The 18902-nt window shown below is 40.5% G+C and overlaps 1 protein-coding gene across 9 annotated transcripts in view; it reads left to right on the top strand.

Moving 5' to 3' along the window:
• The first annotated feature begins 294 nt into the window (after nt 1-294).
• Nucleotides 295-18902, top strand: part of IL1RAP (interleukin 1 receptor accessory protein) — a 128230-nt gene continuing 109622 nt past the window's right edge. For 3 of the 9 annotated variants that reach the window (XM_033130919.1, XM_033130893.1, XM_033130911.1), the window contains exons 1-2: nt 433-450; nt 1423-1522. The gene's annotated coding sequence lies outside the window, so the exon portion shown is untranslated. Of the gene's footprint in view, nt 451-1422; nt 1594-15031; nt 15160-18902 lie in introns of those variants that run through there. The other 6 variants (XM_033130902.1, XM_033130877.1, XM_033130859.1 and 3 more) reach the window with 6 other exon arrangements.

Here is an 18902-nt window from a genome sequence, read left to right as displayed (position 1 = left end):
TCCAAGCTGCAGGACCAACCCTCCTTTTTCCTTGCCCGCTCAAGCCAGCAGAGGCAGTAGCTGGGCACCAAAGGGACTAGACGGAGTGCAGCCTCGCGTCCCCCCGCAGTCCCGCCCCGTGCTACTCCTCCTCACCGCTGGAGGGGCGGCCCTGGGTGACGCCCCGGCTGCAGCTCCGGGAAGTCCAGAGAGCCGGTGGCTGGTGAGCCCAGGCAGAGGGTGGAGCCAAAGCCGCGCAGTGGCAGCCAATCGCGCCACGGCGGGGGAGGAGCCCCAAAGGGGGAAAAAAGAAAGTGCGGCGGAAAGTAAGAGGCTCATTGGGGGAAGACTGGCCGGATCAGGGTCCCCAGGGCTCCGCTTTGGCCAGACGCACGCAAAGAAGCAGTGCTGGGAAATCCTGCTTCCTTCCTCGCCGCTTTCGCTGCACTGGGCTCTGCCTTTGCCAGAAAGGTGAGTCTCGCTCTGTCGATAAGGGCTCGAAAGAAGCACAGATCCACAGAATCTCAGGGTAGAAGGATTTGTACAAATCCTCTCGGCCAACCCTCTTTTGTTTCCAGGAGGGCAAACTGAGGCACAGAGAGAGGCAATGGCTGGGATAGATCACACAGCTGTGGCCAGGACTCGAACTCAACTGTCCAGAGCCCCATCTTTGCTTTGTAGGGATTTAAGTAATGCAGTTGCAGGACCGCTGCGCGTTGCCGCACCCCTCTTCCAGCCCTTTAAGGGATCTTCCCTGGTACCGTGTTTCCCCGAAAATAAGACCTAGCCGGACAATCAGCTCTAATGCGTCTTTTGGAGCAAAAATTAATTTAAGACCGGGTCTTATTTTACTACAAGACCCGGTCTTATATAAGACTGGGTATAATATAATGTAATATACCGGGTCTTATGTTAATTTTTGCTCCAAAAGACGCATTAGAGCTGATTGTCCGGCTAGGTCTTATTTTCGGGGAAACACGGTATATATACTTCGCCTTGGTTTCTCCAGAGCTCTGCTGTGAGCGGTGAGGATAGAAGAGGGCAGTGGGTCCCAGCCTGTATGTACCACGTCGCTCCCAGCCTGGAGCTGTTACAGCCTGGGTACAGGCTGCTTGCAGCTTTGCTGCCTCCTCCCCTGACCTGCTTTCTCAGAGAAATGTCCCTTCCAAGGGTGCCTGTGAGGTTCTTCGTGGAATAGGTGGAGAGGTGAGGGATGCCCCGGCTCTGGTGACTTACTATGGTTCTTACAGTTCTCTCTCCAGCCCTGGGGGGAGGAAGCAGAGCTGGTGGTCCTGTGGGGCATAGGGTGCCCCTCATTTAGGAACAGCTGACTTCATGGAGCCATAGCTCCTCTCACTTCTGAATACTGGGACAGAACAAGGAAGCGAGTTAAAGAGAAAAACATCACAAACATAAAAGCAAACTTCTGCTGTTTCCTTTAAGAGCCAGCCTCCAGCCTGTCTTCCCTCCACCCCCTGGTTGTGAAATTGTGAACCACATCGCCTCTCAAAGCATTTTGCTGCTCTGCTCCACAGATCTTCCGGTAAGCTACCGGTGAGGAGAATGTACCTGGTTTTGGCTCCAGCTCTGCCGCTGTTAACTGGGTGAAGTTGGGCAAGTTATTCAATCTTTCCGATACTCAGGTTTTTTCCAGATGCAAAATGGAGATCATAATGCTGACTGTGAGCTCTTAGGGTAACTGGGAGGATGAAATGGGATCATTCAAATAACATGTTTGGCACAGTGCCTGGCCTGGCACCTGGTCAGGTTGAGATTGATGGACACTATTGTAAATATTGTTGTATAGTAACCTTGGAGACAGTGGGTTTTCATAAAGGTGATTTCTTACTACGTTATAGTGACTTTTTTTTTTTAATCTCAAATGCTGTGGTTTCTTCTTTGGAGTTTGAACAGTAATACATGCTTTCTGAATGCTGTCCGCCTGTGACTCTGATCGTGAATGCTTGAATTGGAATATAGAATTTTTCTCAGTTATGCCAATCCCTACTCATTTTTAGGCCAAGCCTCAGATCGGTGAAGCTCTGATCTGAGGCATCCTTTATTGGCAAAGGAGTCTTGAATTTGATGAGAGTTAGGAAGACAAGAGGAGACATTGAAAGTTTCATCCATGTGACAGACTGTTGTAAGCTTTGTATTCCTTCTGTCTTAAGTGAAACAAGCAACTTTATTTTTTATTGGTATAGGAAAACAACAACAAAATTCCCATGAATATCTTTTGGATCACTTAGTGATTCTGCTAAATTCAGTCCCTTCTGGACACAAACTTACTTATTTAAATGCAAATACCTACACTTGCCCACACTCGTCTTTCTTTATGATATTTTAAAGTGAAATAGTGTCTCCACCCTGTTCATGACAATTGATTTCATTCTGACCGACTTCATACAATTATTTACTTCTATTTCTTGGCTATATGATAAGTCCCTGAATTGAGTGTCCAGCAAGCTGGCTGCCTGCTTCACAATCCCTTGCCTTTGTATGTGGCATTGATGAGTACATGGGAGGGAGTGAGATACATATTGAGGGATGGGAAGAGCTTGGTGGTGCCCCTGTACAGATACCTACCGCTGCATGCATTTGTAGAGGATGGGATCACTTGCTTCTGTCAGCCTGTCCGTGTGCATGCATTGTGATGAGCTGGCCAGGATACATCTGAATGTGTTCCTGAAAGACTGGGGACTTTGGGGGAAAAGGAAAATGTTCAAAGTAAGGTCAGCAAGGGGATGGAAGGGAGATTGAAAGCTAACTCCTTTTGGTTCTGGTTCTTTAAAGAAAGGATTCCCAGTTATACCTGTCTTCCTTATCCAGATTATTCTTTACCAAAGTCATACATACATTTTAACATTTCCAAAATGTGTTCCATATATATTACCTTCCTTCTTACTTACAATAGCCCTGAGAGAGGGAAGGATATGGCAGGCATATCAATAGTGGTCGGAGCCCTGGTTTTGTGGTCAAATTCAAACTTTAGTCCTTCCTTTGTAGGTAGGTAATACTGAGCAGTTTATTCCACCATTTAGAGTGGAATAAATTCAAAAATGGAAAGAAAAACAACTCACCTCCATGGGTTTGTGTGAGGATTAAATTAAATGAAATAATACATATAAAGTGCATGTAGTGAGTAGATGCTCATTAAATGATATCCCTTCTTAGCGAATCTCAGTTTGTTGAGAAGGAAACTGAATGAGATACAGAAAAATGAGATGTTGCCAAGAGTAATGTGGTTATTAAACTTCAGCCCTGGGAATACAGTTCACACATTTTGATTTCTAGTTTAAGGCTTTTACTGTCACATCCTGTAGCCTCTCCAGTGAGATTTTAGCAATTTATTGTTAGGTTGACCTTATTTGGCTAGCCATTGCAGAATATCGTTTTTGTCCCAAAGAGGATATTTCCTTGCTAAGGGAACAATCCTTGAACATACCCTGTTAAGTTTAGCAGAGCCAACTCTCAGGAGAGGAAGTTTCAAAGCCATGATCTCTAAGGCAGCCTTCCCACTCTCCTGTGTTTGATGTAATGCACCTTCAATTCCTAGTAGATAGGGTACTATGAAGACATAAAGTTCAGAATTATGTCACGTTTTTCTTCCTGTTTTGAGTAATTTCTTCCCTCTACTATCCTTGTGCTAATTCACAAGGTGGTAAAAAGATTGAGGAACAAATGTCATGAGTGACCATAGCATTTTTCATTTCTTTCGCCAATTCTGTGGGTAAAAGTTAGAATATAGACAGCAGCATGCAGAGGCAGCATTAGCAGAAAAGTCCAGTGCTTGCTGGTGGCACCGATCACTGGTCAGGAGTTCCCGTCCTCCCTGTGGAAATTGATGGCTGCAGGCTTATGTAGCAAATGAACAGATCTGTTTCCAGCCCAGGAAGTGGGGCCATTTATCCATCGAGACTCCCTATAGGCCATCAAGTTTTTCTGCTTTGCAGGAAACAGACAGGCTTGCAAATCCTGTTCTGGGAGAAACATTTTGCTCCTTGCTTTTGGCATTTGGGAACATATGTTTGCTTTTGCTAAAAGGTAGGCAGTTAGCGTCATCTTACCTGGCACAGTTAGAACAGCAGAATGTGGCTGGAGGAAGTCAGAGGAGAAGGCAGAAATAATAATAATAATAATAATAATAATAATAATAAAAAAGGTTATCTCCAACATAACACACAGTTTCATTTGTTGCTCAACTTTCTGAGTCTTGCTGGTGACGCAGATGTAGGTTCTGGTGAGTCACTGTCGCCTTGCCAGTGAAATATTAGAGAGCCACCTACTGTGCTCTTTGCCCATTTTGGAAATTGTTCTGTAGGAGAAATAAAAACCCCAACAAACAGGAAGGTTACAGAACATTTGGTATCTGATATTTTGGGGGATTAATTCAGGTTAGCTACTGTTGCTAAGTTCTTTTTTTTTTCTTTTTCTTTTTTGAAATGAGAATGCATGGTTTACCCTGAAGGGGTTGTTAAGAGACCTTGTTCTAGCCTGACTTTATTCTGACTAGCTCTAGCAGCTGTGGCAGTGTGGAGTTTTAGAGTCTAGAATGTTCCTGAGGCAAGTTATTATGTTGAGATGAGCCTTAGTCTCCTCAGCTAGGAAACTGGAACACTGATGCTTGCTTAGAATCTAGAGTCCTATCAGCACCTAATTCATAGGAAGTGTTTAATAAACATGGCTTCTTTCTTCTGTTATCAACTCTTTCAATTTATTAGTCTGTCAAATTGTGAAAATCAAAGTTTAATAGCTACACTTTAAAGAACTCCATCATGGTTTGAACTGTTTTACATATATCATCTTATTCATTCCTTGCAATAATCTTGTGAATTTTTTCAGACAACTGAGGGTCAGTGCAGTTAGGTATCGGGACCCTGTGTCACACAGCACAAAACAAATACCAATGCTGAGACTCACCCATGCATTTCATTTTAGAATTAGGAAAGACCTGAAATGGTGCAGCCTCTGACGTAGAACTGAGGACCTGGATGAGGACTGACAACCTACCCCATCTTCATCCTGCCATTGTGATCCTGGTATCACCTTGCCTGAGACTATGAAGTCTCTTTACCTTTGGGTCTAAGATGTGAGGCAGCTACACTAGAAGATCTATAAGGGTCTTCTGCTATAATACATTGTTATTTTTCTTTCAGATTCTTTTCAACTCTGAAATTCTATCACCATATCTCTTTATATAAGTCAAGGCTAAAAGGGGAGAAGAGGAATAAAAAGAAATTATCTTTATCATTTTATGCCAAGAAATCATTTTTCCCATCAAAAAGAGGAGGGCAAGGGAAATCAGCATTCGTTCGTGCATGTACTTCTGTCATTTCATTTAATTTCCCTGTGCCTAACACAGTGCCCCGTACCTAAAAGGTACAAGGTGGAATGGATGATGGACTCATACTATGTTAGGTAGGCCCAGCACTGGCTTCCCAGTTTTCTCATGTTTTCTCATATCATTAATCATCTCACAGGCTATCTCTACAGACTAATAATGTAACTTCAATTTCCTTTAATTTTGTGGTCACAAAATCAGACAAATGATAATGAATCACAGACTCGAACAAGGTTGGACATCCCTGGCTCAGTGGTGGAAAAAGACATTTCTATCCCAATTATAAAGGGAGATTTGCAGCAAACACAGTGAGGGATGACACTGAAGTGCATACTTGCATATATTGACAGCAAGGCCAGTGTCATAAATAAATCACCTGAAAGAAAGAAGGAACTTTTCAGGGAAGTAGGAAGTTACAATGAGCTCCAATTTCAATAATTCTAAAAGCAGTAAAGAATTCACATCAATCTGGCTATTATTTGACATAATTGGACATAGGGACAGGTGACCTTTTATGTCTAGTTTAGATCCAGGAGATGCCTGTGGTTTCTACCTGTCTGGTACATAAGTCCTTATGATTACACCGGCTTCCTTCTTTCCTAATCAATACTAAAGGCAACGGAAAAGAGGATCAGTCATGTTATACACGTCATCTCTGATACCTGAAAACGTTATTTGCATAGGTAACAGTTTCTTAAGCCAGTAATGGTTAGATGGTATGGTGACTTAAAATTGTGGCTGTGTACCAATCGTGGGCTTTGGCATCAGACTAAACCTGCCTTGTTTGATTTGGACAATTGGTCTATCTCTGGTTTATTTTTACTCTCTGTGAAAAGTAGATAATAAAACACATTTTATCATGCTTTTGGTAGATGTCAATCATATATCATAACATTTTGGTAGGTGTTGATCATATGCCTGGGGCATGGGGATTTTAAAGTTGATTATGGTTCACAACTGCAATGATATTCAGCTGTGTGCCCAAAACAACATTGGCTTAGAAAGTAGAAGACCTAGGTTAAAACAATAACAGTTTTTGTTTATATAGAACTTTAAATCCTCAACATACTTGTTATTATGAACACACATAGGAATATATATATAAAATAAACCAGAAATAGACCAATTGTCCAAATTTATCTTACCTCAGAGCCATATATATATATATATATATATGGTAAGATATATATATATATATATATATATATATATATATATATATATATATATATATATATATATGAGGTAAGATAAATGCTGCCAACAACATTTTATATTCTGAATCTGAGAGGCTAAATATTTGCTATGGCCACACAGCCAGTAAAGAGTAGAGCTGAGACTTGGACCCTAGCTTTCTAACTCCAAGATTATGTTTTTTTCCCTGTAGTCATTCAGTCCATCAGCCCTAGTACTGGTTCCTTTCCTTCTCTACAAGACTACTCTGTCACCTCTGAAATGAGGAATTTGGACAAGGCGCTCTCTGAAGTACAGTGTGCTATGAATCTGTGCTTGTAGAGTAACGACTTAGGAGATGACATGAAAAGCGAAGAGCAGAACTACGCTCTTCTTTCCACAGAGGCATCCACCTGGCGTGGCCTGGGGAGCATTGTAAGGCCCCTACCCGGCAGCCTCGTTGGCCTCAGGGGGAATCACAACAGATGGCAGTAGGAGTCAGATGCATACAGACACCTCTTGTGTCCTTAAGGATGTGATTCTGTCACATTTCTATCACCTACAAGCTATGTGCCCCATTAGGATCCAGGTTTGGGGGTGGGGAGAGAAAACAGACGGCGGCATGAGGCACATTGACATTTATTGTTTGGAAAGTGAAAAGAGTCTTTTACTATGAAGCAAGCTCTGTATCACCGTTAATCACCATAATCTTCTATAAAGAAATAAAGGGATAAAATATTTGGCTTTTATTTCTTTAATTTTTTTTTGCCATCTTGAAATGTATTTGATTGATTGAGTGATTTATGTTTTTAAGTGCAAATATAACTAGCATACAATATATTAGTTTTAGATATACATAATAATTATTCAACTGTACTCACCTGGCACTATACATAGTTATTGCCATATTATTGATTATATTGCCTATGCTAAAAAAAGTGACCACTATGTTAAGTCTGGCAACCATCTGACACCGTCCCACGCTATCACAATATTATTGACTATATTCCTCATGCTGTACATTACATCCCCAGAACTTATTTGTTTTATACCTGGAAATTTGTCTTATACCTCTTTATCTTCCCCCCTTTTAATTTTTCAATTACAGTTGACATTCAATATTATTTTATATTAATTTTAGGTGTACAGCGTAGTGCTTAGACATTTATGTACTTTACAAAGTGATACCCCTGACTAGTACCCACCTGGCACTGTACATAGTCATTATCATATTATTGATTATATTCCCTATGCTTTACATCCCCGTGACTGCTTTATAACTACCAAGTTGTATTTCTTAATTCCTTCACCTTTTTCACTCTGCCCCTAACCCCTCTCCAATCTATTACCCTGAGACATCTAGTACCCATCAGACGCTATACTTAGTTATTACAATATTATTGACTATATGCCCTATGCTGTACTTTACGTCCCTGTGACTATTTTGTAACAACTAATTTGTACTTTTTAATCCCTTCCCCCTTTTCACTTACCCCCAACTCCTCTCCCATCTAGTAACCATCAAAATGTTCTCTTTATCTATGAGTTTGTTTCTATTTCATTTGTTTGTTTATTTTGTTCTTCAGATTCCATTTATAAGTGAAATCATATGACACTTGTCTTTTGCTGTCTTACTTACTACTGTGTTTCCCCGAAAATAAGACCAGGTCTTATATTATTTTTTGCTCCAAAAGATGCACTAGGGCCTATGTTCAGGGGATGTCATGCTGAAAAATCATGCTAGGGCTTATTTTCCGGTTAGGTCTTATTTTCAGGGAAACACGGTACACTCAGCACAATACTCTCTAGGTCCATCCATGTTGTCACAGATAGCAAGACTTCATTCTTTTTTATGGCTGAGTAATATTCCTTTATATATATATATAAATGTTCCTTTATCTATATTTATATCTATATCTATATATATCTATATATCTATATCTATATGTATCCCTCTTCCTTATCCATTCATCCATTCAGGGACACCCAGGTTGCCTTAATATCTTGGCTGTTGGAAATAATGCTGCAATGAACATATGGATCAGCACATCCCCTCAAAGTAGCATTTTGTGTTACGTTGAATAAATACCCAGACGTGGGATTATTAGGTCCTTCTTTGTCTCTCACTATAGTCTTTGTTTTAAAGTCTATTTTGTTTGGTATAAGTATTGCTACCCAGCATTTTTTTTTTCTTCCCATTTTCATGAAATAACTTCCATTTCTTTACTTTCAGCCTGCGTTCTTTTGATCTGAAGTGAGTCTCTGGTAGGCAGCATATACAAGGGTCTTGTTGTCTTATCAATTCAGCACCCCCTATCTTTTGATTGGAACATTTAATCCATTTACTTTGAAAGTAATTGTTGATAGATATGTAGTTATTGCCATTTTATTATTCATAGTTTTGATTTTTTTTTTTTTCCATCTGAAAGAAGTCCCTCTGAGATTCCTTGTAATACTGGTTTGGTGGTGATAAATTCTTTAGCTTTTTCTTGTCTGGGAAGCTCTTCACCTGTCCTTCAATTATAAGATATAGTTTTGCTGGGGATAGCCTCCTCGGTAAAGGTCCTGACTTTTCATCACGTTCAGTATTTTGTGCCAGTCCCTTCTGGCCTGCAAAGTTTCTGTTGAGAAGTCAGCCGACAGTCTTATGAGAGCTCCCTTGTGGGTAACTAATGGCTTTTCTCTTGCTGTTTTTAAGATTCTCTTGTTGTATTTAACCTTTGGCATTTTAATTATGATGTGTCTTGGTGTTGCCCTCTTTGGATTCATCTTGTTTGGGACTCACTGAGCTTCCTGGGCTTGTATACAAAGTGAGGGAAATTTTCTGTCATTTCTTCAAATAGTTTTTCAATCCTTGCTCTCTCTCTTTTCTTTCTTGTACCCCTATGATGTGAATGTTGGTATGCTTGATGTTGTCCCAGAAGCCCCTTAAACTCTCCTAATTTTTTTGGATTCTGTTTTCTTTTTGCTGCTCTGATTGGGTATTTTCCACTACGTTATCTTCAAAATTACTGGTTCTATGCTCTGCTTCATCTAATCTACGGGTAATTCCCTGTACTGTATTCTTCATTTCCATTATTGTATTCTTTATTTCTGAATGGTTCTTTTTTATGTTTTCTATCTCCATTTTTATGTTTCCTATCTCTTTGTTGAAGTTTTCACTGAAATCATTAAGCATCCTTATAACCAGTGTTTGGAACTTTTCTATTTTGTTTAGTTCTCTTTCTAGAGCTTTGTTCTGTCCTTTTATGTGGGACATGTTTCTTTGTGTCCACATGTTGGGTGCCTCCCAGTGTTTGCCTCTGTGTATAATAAGGTTGCTGTGTCTTCCAGTCTTAGTAGAGTGGCCTTATGTAGAAAGTGTGCTGTGGGACTCAGTGGTGTAGTCTTCCTGGTCACCTGAGCAATGGACTCGAGGTGGGTCCCTTATTTGAGTTGTGTGTGCCCTCCTGTTTTAGTTGAGCCTTGGTTGCTGTTTGTACATCAATAAGAAAGATTGACCCTCAAACTCATTGTGAGAACTGTCTTGACTACAGTGGAGGAATTTTGGTGCAGGGGCTGACCCTACAGAGCAGGATCTGCCTCAGCAGTTCTCTGGTGCCTGCCCAATCTGTCCTCTGGGTGTCTTGTTCTTGGAGGTGGCTGGATGATATTCCAGCTCTTTTCAAAGCTGGTCACTGGGGGCACCAGCCCAAGGGCCAACTGGGAGGGGACCCACTACAGGTCAAGTTCAGCCATAGCTTGTGCCCCACCCAGGGCTACCCTGCAAGATCTACAAAGCAAGCCACAGATAGCTGCCTCCCGTGCCATGCTTGTAAGCGCCTGGAGAGGCCAAGCTGCAAACCAAGGCCAGCTGCTACTAGTGCTAGGCTTAAGGCTGCTCAGCCAGAGGTACAGGACACAGTTACGCCAGATATTGCTTGTCTGGGTTCTGAAAACCTTTGAGAGACTCTAGGAAAGCCTGCAGCATGAGCCAAGGCAGGTTTTTATGAAAAACCCACTGGAAACAGCTTGGGTGGGCAGAGACTCAGAATCACCAGGCAGGGCAAATGAATGGTGTCAGTCAGCTTGACATGGACACAGATAGGGTGGCCACATGTGTCTGCATGCTGGGATAGGGGAAGCCTGAACACAGAAGCAGTGGTTTCTGCCAGCCCCTCTGTCTGGGAGAAAGCTGGCCCTCCAGCCCTTGTCTTGAAGCCAGACAACTCAGTTCCCTGAACCCCCCTCACCCCCCCAACGCCACCACCATATGTTCCTGTCGCCTCTCCAGCTACTGCCCCAGTGCTGGAGCTCAGAGCCAGCAGTTCCATCGGCATATTCATGTGTTGTTTCTTTAAGAGGAGTACCTGGGACTCCAGCAGCCCTTCATCTCATTCAGCCACAATCTCTACTGGTTTTCACAGCTAGAAATTACGGGGACTTCTCTCTCTGGCACTGGAACCCTGGGCTGGGTAGCCTGGTCTGTCACTGGGACCCCATGCACTTTGTGTGGAGTATCTGCCCCTGAGACATCCCTCCCAATTTTTAATGTTCATGTGCGGCTGTGGGACTAGCCTGTTCCGCATCTTTGCCCCTCCTACCTGTCTCGAGGTGGCTTCTTCTGTTTGTCTTTACTTGTAGCGCTTCGGTTTAGCAAGATTTCAGGCAATTCTCAATGATGGTTGTTACGTAGTTAAGTTGTAATTTTTATGTGGTCATGAGAGAAAGTAAGCACAGCATTGACCTACTCTTCCATCTTGACTGGAACTCCTTTGGCTTTTATTTCAATTTTAGCATTATGGGTGCATATTTTCTGTTTTCTTCTTTAGAGCTAATTTAGTGCCCATAGAAGAAGTTTGGCTCTTATTGGAATAAATATAGGAGTTTTTTCAACTTATAGAAATGATGAACACTTGAGAGTGGTAACACACACTAAATAGAACTTTTCTGGAATATTAGACTTCAATTTTTCAATTACAGAGTGAGATAATGGTGGGGATTTGGGGATTGAATAGATAGTATGGGTAGTGCAAAGTTGGCTGGCTTTGGGGTCAGAGTTGGTTTTCAATACTATAATAGATATGGCTTGCTTAGCCGGTCCAGACTTAGTCGCCTCTTCTGTGAAATCGTAATAAGCATGCTCTGGATAAATAGTCATCTATATCTTCATATATATATATATATATATATATATATATATATATATCTGTACTTATACCTATACCACTATCTGTCTATCTATATTTATCTTAGAGAGGTTAAAGTAAGATAAAATATATTAAGTACCTAGCACTTAATACCTGGCTCCTAAAAGGCACACCATAAGTATGCATTCATTCAGCATTGCTGTTTACGCCAAAGCCTCACCCATTTGATGCAACTCAGATGGAGAGGGGGAGTATATGAATTAGATGCCTTGGCTGGTCTAAAAATATCTTCTCCAGTTTGACAAACAATGTGCATGTCAACGGATAGGGAGTGAATGAATGTGATATTTATCTTAAAATATCTAGAAAGCTTTCATGTGGAGAGGAATTAGACCAGTGATGAATTGTGGTGAATGGACCATCTGCATCGGAATCACCTGGATATTTTGTTAAAGAAGCAGGTATCTGCACTGCAGTTTGAGAAGCACTGGATTAGAATGTTCTATACTGAAAGGTAGTCTATAGTAGGGGGTCTAGAGTCTTTTTACAAAGGTTCAAATTCTGGCTCCATCTGTGTAATCCTAGGCAAGTTATTTAACTTCTCTGTGTAAAATGAGATAAACAGGATGCGTAACTCATTGGTTGTTGGATGCTGTTGTGAGAACGAAATAAGATAATACATATGACTGGTACAGGTAAGCACACTTTATTTCACTCCGTGCATACGTCAATCTTTAAAGTACTTTTGAAGGCCTTTTATGATGCATTCTGTTTCTTGTGTCCCAATTCCCTGATAAGTACATGGCTAACCCCTTCATCTCCTTGAAGGCTTTGCTCAGTGTCTTCCACTGAGGGCTATTTTGATTGCTTCATATAAAACTGCCTCACATCCTGCTTCCTATCTCCACTCCCGCCATTCCTGATCTCACTTCCCCTGCCTTACTTTGTCTTTTCTCCATAGCAGCTGTCACCTTATTATCTTCCACATACTACGTAATTAACTTATTTAGCCCATCTATTGTTTATTGTTTACTGTTTGGTTCATCCCATTAGAATGTACAATCCACAAGGGCAGGGATCTTGGTTTTGTTCATCCCGCTGTGCCAGGTGCCTAGCATAGTGCCTTGACAATTGCAGCTGCCTAATCATGAGTAAATGATGCATACATAGATGTATAGATGGCTGTTAGTATTATTTGCTTCCTAGGAGTAGAATGAAGTAGATGGAACTGGACAAAGAAACAAATTATATATATAATATTGAAATACAAATGTGTCTTACACATACACACACATACACACTTATACAGATATACATATATGTGTGTATCTATATTTAGAATATTTAATATACATTTAGAATATTGAAATAAAAATGTGTGTGTGTATTTATAAATTATCTGAAATTGCCTTGGGAAGCAAAGGTGTTGAAGTGATTCCTTACTGTTAGCATTGCTGTAAGGATATTTTGAGAGACAGACTAAAAGGAAAATATGAGTAAACAGACAACAGACAAGTAAACCGAAGAACTACAAGTGATTTCAGGATGAGAAATAAGGGGCTGCAAGTATAACAATAACAACAGCAAGGTAGGAAGGATGTGGAGACTGACAATTTTAAATAGGGTGCTCAGGGATGGCACCTCTGGAAAGGTGACTTTTGCCTGAAAAGGTGCCAGGATACGTCTGAGGTCATGGTTGAGGTGGCAGGAGCCAGGTGAGAGGGAGAAAAGGGCTGGAAATAAGGTCCTAAGGTAAATGGGGGCTAGATTAGACTGGCCTTGCAGGCCATAGTAGGGAGAGCAAACTTTATGGAAAAAGCAGCAGAAAGTCACTGCAAGGACCGAAGTAGGATGGGGATCACGTTTGACATGTTTGGAGCCTTGAATAAAGAGTGAAGGTAAAAAATAGAAGAATTTATTTATCAGATGATGCAATGAACTACTCTGATCTCATATTACACATTTGATTATTTAACAAGACTTGCCTGCCTTATGTTTTCCTTTTCTGGTAAATTACATGTAGATACAACTTCTGAAAATGAAATGGTAGATGTCCTAAGAAAACTTACTGTTTAAAACAGGTTGCAAAATTCAAGTGCCTACAGGAACCAGATGTAGGTGACAGGAACATACCTGGAACAGCTGACGCCTGGGCTCAGCTGGCCGCTGATAGTTGGTAATACAGGGCAGCATTACTCTTATAAGTAGAAAAAAACAGGAAGCATCATGCACATACACATGTAAAGTCATTTTTATGATGTTATTCATAATTTTCTTTCCCGTTAGAATGTCTCAAAAAAAAAAAATACAGGTAAAATAGCTAAAACCTTTTCGCCTTTTCCCAAATGATATCATTCTTATTTCCAAATGCACTAAGTAATGGATGGAACTGTATGCATTCACTGTGGCTCAATTCAGTTCAGCTGGAAACTTTACAGCTCTTGTGTAGGTGTTTTCTGTAATCAGTGCCTCAAAACATTAGACCTAGAGCTATTTCCTTATAAGATTTTAGGTCCCAGTGTCTGAAATCTGCTGTACTGAAGAGTGAGCATGTGAAAGGCAAATTTAATTTCGCATCAAATCAATTTCTTCTTTCTGGCTGTACAAATCTAACTGGTGCCTAACTCTTCAAGAAGTAGAACTCCTAGAAGTCTTCACTGACACATGCATATATAGTCTCGTACGTAGCTCTTAATATGAGCTAAAAGTAGCTTCATAATATGTGCTAGGCATTTACAGATATTAGCTTATTGAAATCTCAGAATGACATTATGAGGCAGGTACTATTATAATCATTGTGTTACAGAAGAGAAAACTGAGGCCCAAGGTCACAGAGTTAGTCAGTGGTAGAGTCAATATTTGAACTTGGGCAATTTGAACCACTGTACCATTCTACCCTTTGATTGTAAGAAGTGACACTAATATTTTATTCATGTCTATTTCTCCCATTTCACGGTGCCTCATATGAAGGAATAGTTCAATAAATGTATGGAATCAGTGAGTGAATGCACGGCCTATTCTTTCAGATTGTATCGTTTCAGGAGCATAGAGTAATAAAATCCTGGGTTTTAGACTGAGACAACCTGGGTAGGGTAATGGGGCTTATAACCTCTGGGATGTGGTAAAAGTACTCAACATCTTTAGGCCTGTTTCCTCATCTGTGTTGTTGGCACAAGGATAGAACTGTCGTTAGGATTAATTATGTACATAAAGTGCCTACAACATAATTAGTGCTCAGTACATTTGAGCTTTTTAAAAAATTATTATTATTTTTTGAACTAAAATAATCTCCTCAAATATGCTTACACTTATATACTCAGGCAGTTTCTCAGTTGTGCTTGTTTTATTAACTTCAAAAATCAAAACCAAAGATCGAATCACATCAGCAGTGATGTTCATTTTGTTCCAGGAGCCATTCTGGTACCTTGCCCTCAGCAGGGCACTCCTGTAGGTTGAAGGGCCAATCTTTTGGAACTACGTGGGAGCAAAGGTGCTGTAGGACAGCCCTGTCTCTCTCTTCCAAACATCTAACATCTGGTATGTCAATACTTCAAACTGCGCATCCTTTTCCCCAGCAGGGCTTAGATTGCTGGCAAGTTATTTTACATTCCAATGATAACCTCAGAGCATTCTGGATGACAAGGGAAACACAGCAGAACACCCAAATTTTGCCCTGGATAATGCTTAATGAGGCTAATTTACAGAGCCTGCCTGAAGTTTAGGACCTCTTGCTAATCATAATTACTAATATTGATCCAGTTCTTCACGTGTGTCAGGAGTTGTGTTGAGTGTTTTATTCTCATGATCTCATTCAATCCTTATTGCAACCCTGTATGAATTTTAAATTTTAGTAGTAAACAAAATCAAAAAGTGCCACAGTTGCCTCCCTCTGTATACTGAGGGATTATGATGATAAAATCAAATATTCCTCACCAGTGTTTTGCCACATTTTTCTTCCAAACCAAGTTTGCAGGGTTGCAACACCTTTGGAATCTCCAGGGAATTTCCCTGCAGTGAAGAGATGTTTGGCAGAGAAATAAGGTAAAGGTTGTATAGGGAAGGCAAGAAGCTTCATTCTAGTTAACAGGTTTTTGTTTGTTTGTTTGTTTTGTTTTGTTTTTACCCTAGAAGAAGCTATAACAATGAAATAGTCCAATTTGTTGGTTGCATGCATTTGCTTCTTTGTAATAAACTAATATGGTGCTGATTTGCAATGACCTTTTTTTTCCTTTAGGGTATTTAAAAGGTTTCAGTTCTATCCTCCTGCATCTCCCAAGTTCGATGATTTGCTTTGAGGAAAGATCTACACAACACACTCACACACACACACACACACACACACACACACACGAGAGCAGCGTGTGAGTTATAGGTGACACTATATTTGTTGAAAGAATGCATGACAAATTCTTTTTTAATCTCCTCTTTCTGAGAATAAGAGCTGCTGTGAGATTTTTTTTAAATGGTAAAATTTCATATGTAACTGAATTTTATTTTAAAATAACATGAAGAGATTATTCTGAAATATGTGGCATTACTTAATCTTGGTGATGCAGGACAGTTTATTGGAGTGGACTGTAATTCCTTCCGAATTTATTGAGGTGAGATCATTTACCTCATATACTAAATGGTCCCAGACCATATACTTTTAAATTTGTATAGTCTGATTTTTGTTTATTTTCAGTCTTCTCTCTGTCTTATCGTCTGCTATTTCTTCCTGCTTTCAATCTGTCTTGTGCTAGCAGCATTCTCTCCATTCCCCATTCAATTAGGTGTTTCTGCTTTAGTACTGACTAGGGAGCCAGGTAACGAGTTGTGTTAGAACTATGTATATGATAAGAATAAACGGTGTTGAATTTGGACTAAAGAGGCTTTTTTTTTTTTTTTTGAGAGAAGGGAATGGAAAATTAAAGTGACTATGGAAATAGTCTCTTATGAGTGAGACTATACCACGCATACTTACACAGTGGCATTGGGTTTCAGTTACCTGTGTTGTTAAAAAGGAAGTAGTGGTATGGCGAATTCGTTTACTCGTTTGGACAACAAGCCGTTTCTGAGGATTTCCTGTAGGCGAGACAGTGGTGAGATATGGAGATTAAAACATAATCCCATAAACACAGTCCTTGAAGAATAAAGATTTATAAATTATAATGAAAGATATTACAGTCTGGATAATATTTGGAATAGTGTAAGAGTGTATGGCATAACTTTAAAAAGATATACAGTAAAATATTTTGGTTTTTCCAAGGAGAAGACTGCTTGTGTCACTCCGGAGGGGGTTTATGAGGGAGTGGTATATGAAGTAAGCCTGAATGATGGACTGGTTTTACACAGAGAGAAATTGGTGAGGAGCAGTGGTATATGAGTTAGGGTCTGACCAGAAGAGTAGAAATTATATGGATCAATGATATGGAATGGGACATATCATAGGGAATAGATGTATAATTGTGGGAGCTTTTAGGGGACAATTAAAGCCCCAAAAGGGGACAGTTGGGAGAGCAGATAAAAGTCACTAACCAAGGATCCTGACGGGGAGCCGGTGAAGAAATCTGTGGAAGACTGTTTCCTCTCCCTATGGTGGGCAGGCAGGCAGTCAGTCAGGAAGAAAAGCTGGATGTGAAGTGGAAGAAAGTAATGTGGAACTCATGAGGGCAAACCTCAACCCTTACTGTCTCTCCCTGTATCTACCCCCTACTATGAGGGTGGCCTGCAGAAGGAGCTGGTGCACTTAGCCGTGCAGTATCACCCATGCCGGGCTTCAGACTTGGAGAAGTTGAATGGAGCTGAAGCACTATGGGTGTGACTGCTGCCCCGCTCTAGGAGCTGAGCCTCCAGCTCAGCAATAATGGGTGTGAGCTGCAGTAGTCCACAGATGACCAAAAGGACCTTCCCAAAGCTATGGCCACTGCTTCACTTATTGCGTTCAACTCATGCAGATTTTCCTGTAGGCAGTGCTAACTAGGACCCATATAGGAAAGGGAATTCTGGAAAACATAATTCCATTGGAAGTTGATATAGTTAAAAACCGCAGATGATATCCCAAATAAAGGGAAGAGGATGAAAACATAAAGTGAAGGAGGGAGGTCTGTGCCTTGCTCGGTAAGAGCCCCGTTTGTCAGGGAGATGGTATGTGAGCAACAGAGTCATTGAAGATCAGACTTTAAAAAGATGAGTGAGGTTCTGTTATAGAGGACCTTAGATACCCTGCTGAGGAATTTGCACTTAATCCTTTAACGCAAGGAGAAGCACTGCATATTCTTGAGCAAGGAAGGGACATTATCGGATATGTGTATTAGACAGATCTTGCATTGGGAGTCAAAACATTGGAACTTAGAAAGAAAATAGGTGGAACAATTAGTGATGATCTTGTTATAATCATCCAGGCAAGAAAATTTGCATCCCCAGAGCTCTGTTCTGTTCTCACCAAAGGAGGTGACTCCGAGTCTTCCTAAGAGGTTGTTCAGGATTATCCTGGGAATTAAATTAGTGTACATTGCCAGCCACGGTGATTTGACCTATGGTTATTATTGTCAACGATAATGTTATTGTGGCATATCTAGATATCTGTTCTTTAAAATCCCCTGATGATTATGCCTCCAGTATGTGAAGAGAAGAGAAAGTGTATGATCACTTGGAACGTCAACTGAAATGAAATTGGCTTATGCAACCATGTCAATATCATTTTGAGGGAAAAATAAATATTACTTATTTCACTTAGTAAAATACTAATGGCTTTTATCTTTATTGAATGGTAACAGTAGTATTCCCTTATGTTTGTCCAAGTGACTGTCAATTTGCAAATTATTTACATGTCCGTTATCTCGTTTGATTTGACATTGACTCTGCAAGGTCAGTTTGGTCTGAACTTGAATTAATGTAAGTGAGAAAACTGAAGCTCAGGGGTTGTGATAACCATCAAGTGGCCACTTAGCCTTTGATGAGTCAAGAGTGCTCACTACAGCTCCATAGATTCAATGGACACCTTTCTCTCACTTGTCCCTCCATTTCACTCTGTACCTACTGATAATATTCTTGGAACACATATCTGGTTATGCGGTGTCCTGTTCTAAATCTGTCCCTACGTTTTGGATTTCATTACATTTAATGTCTCTTTCCACCCAGAGAGCAAACTCCTCACAATCCACGTGTTATTGTTCAATTCCTCATTTCCTTGCAGGATTTTTTACTGCCTTGCTTTAAAGTACAGAACACCAAACACAGGGTAAGGAGGAGAGCCTTTACAAAAGCAGACCTGAGCGGGTACCTTAACATTCCCAGGA

This window comes from Rhinolophus ferrumequinum, chromosome 2 (genome assembly GCF_004115265.2).
Source record: "Rhinolophus ferrumequinum isolate MPI-CBG mRhiFer1 chromosome 2, mRhiFer1_v1.p, whole genome shotgun sequence".
NCBI lineage: Eukaryota > Metazoa > Chordata > Mammalia > Chiroptera > Rhinolophidae > Rhinolophus > Rhinolophus ferrumequinum.
This window is presented reverse-complemented; position numbering and strand designations above follow the sequence as displayed.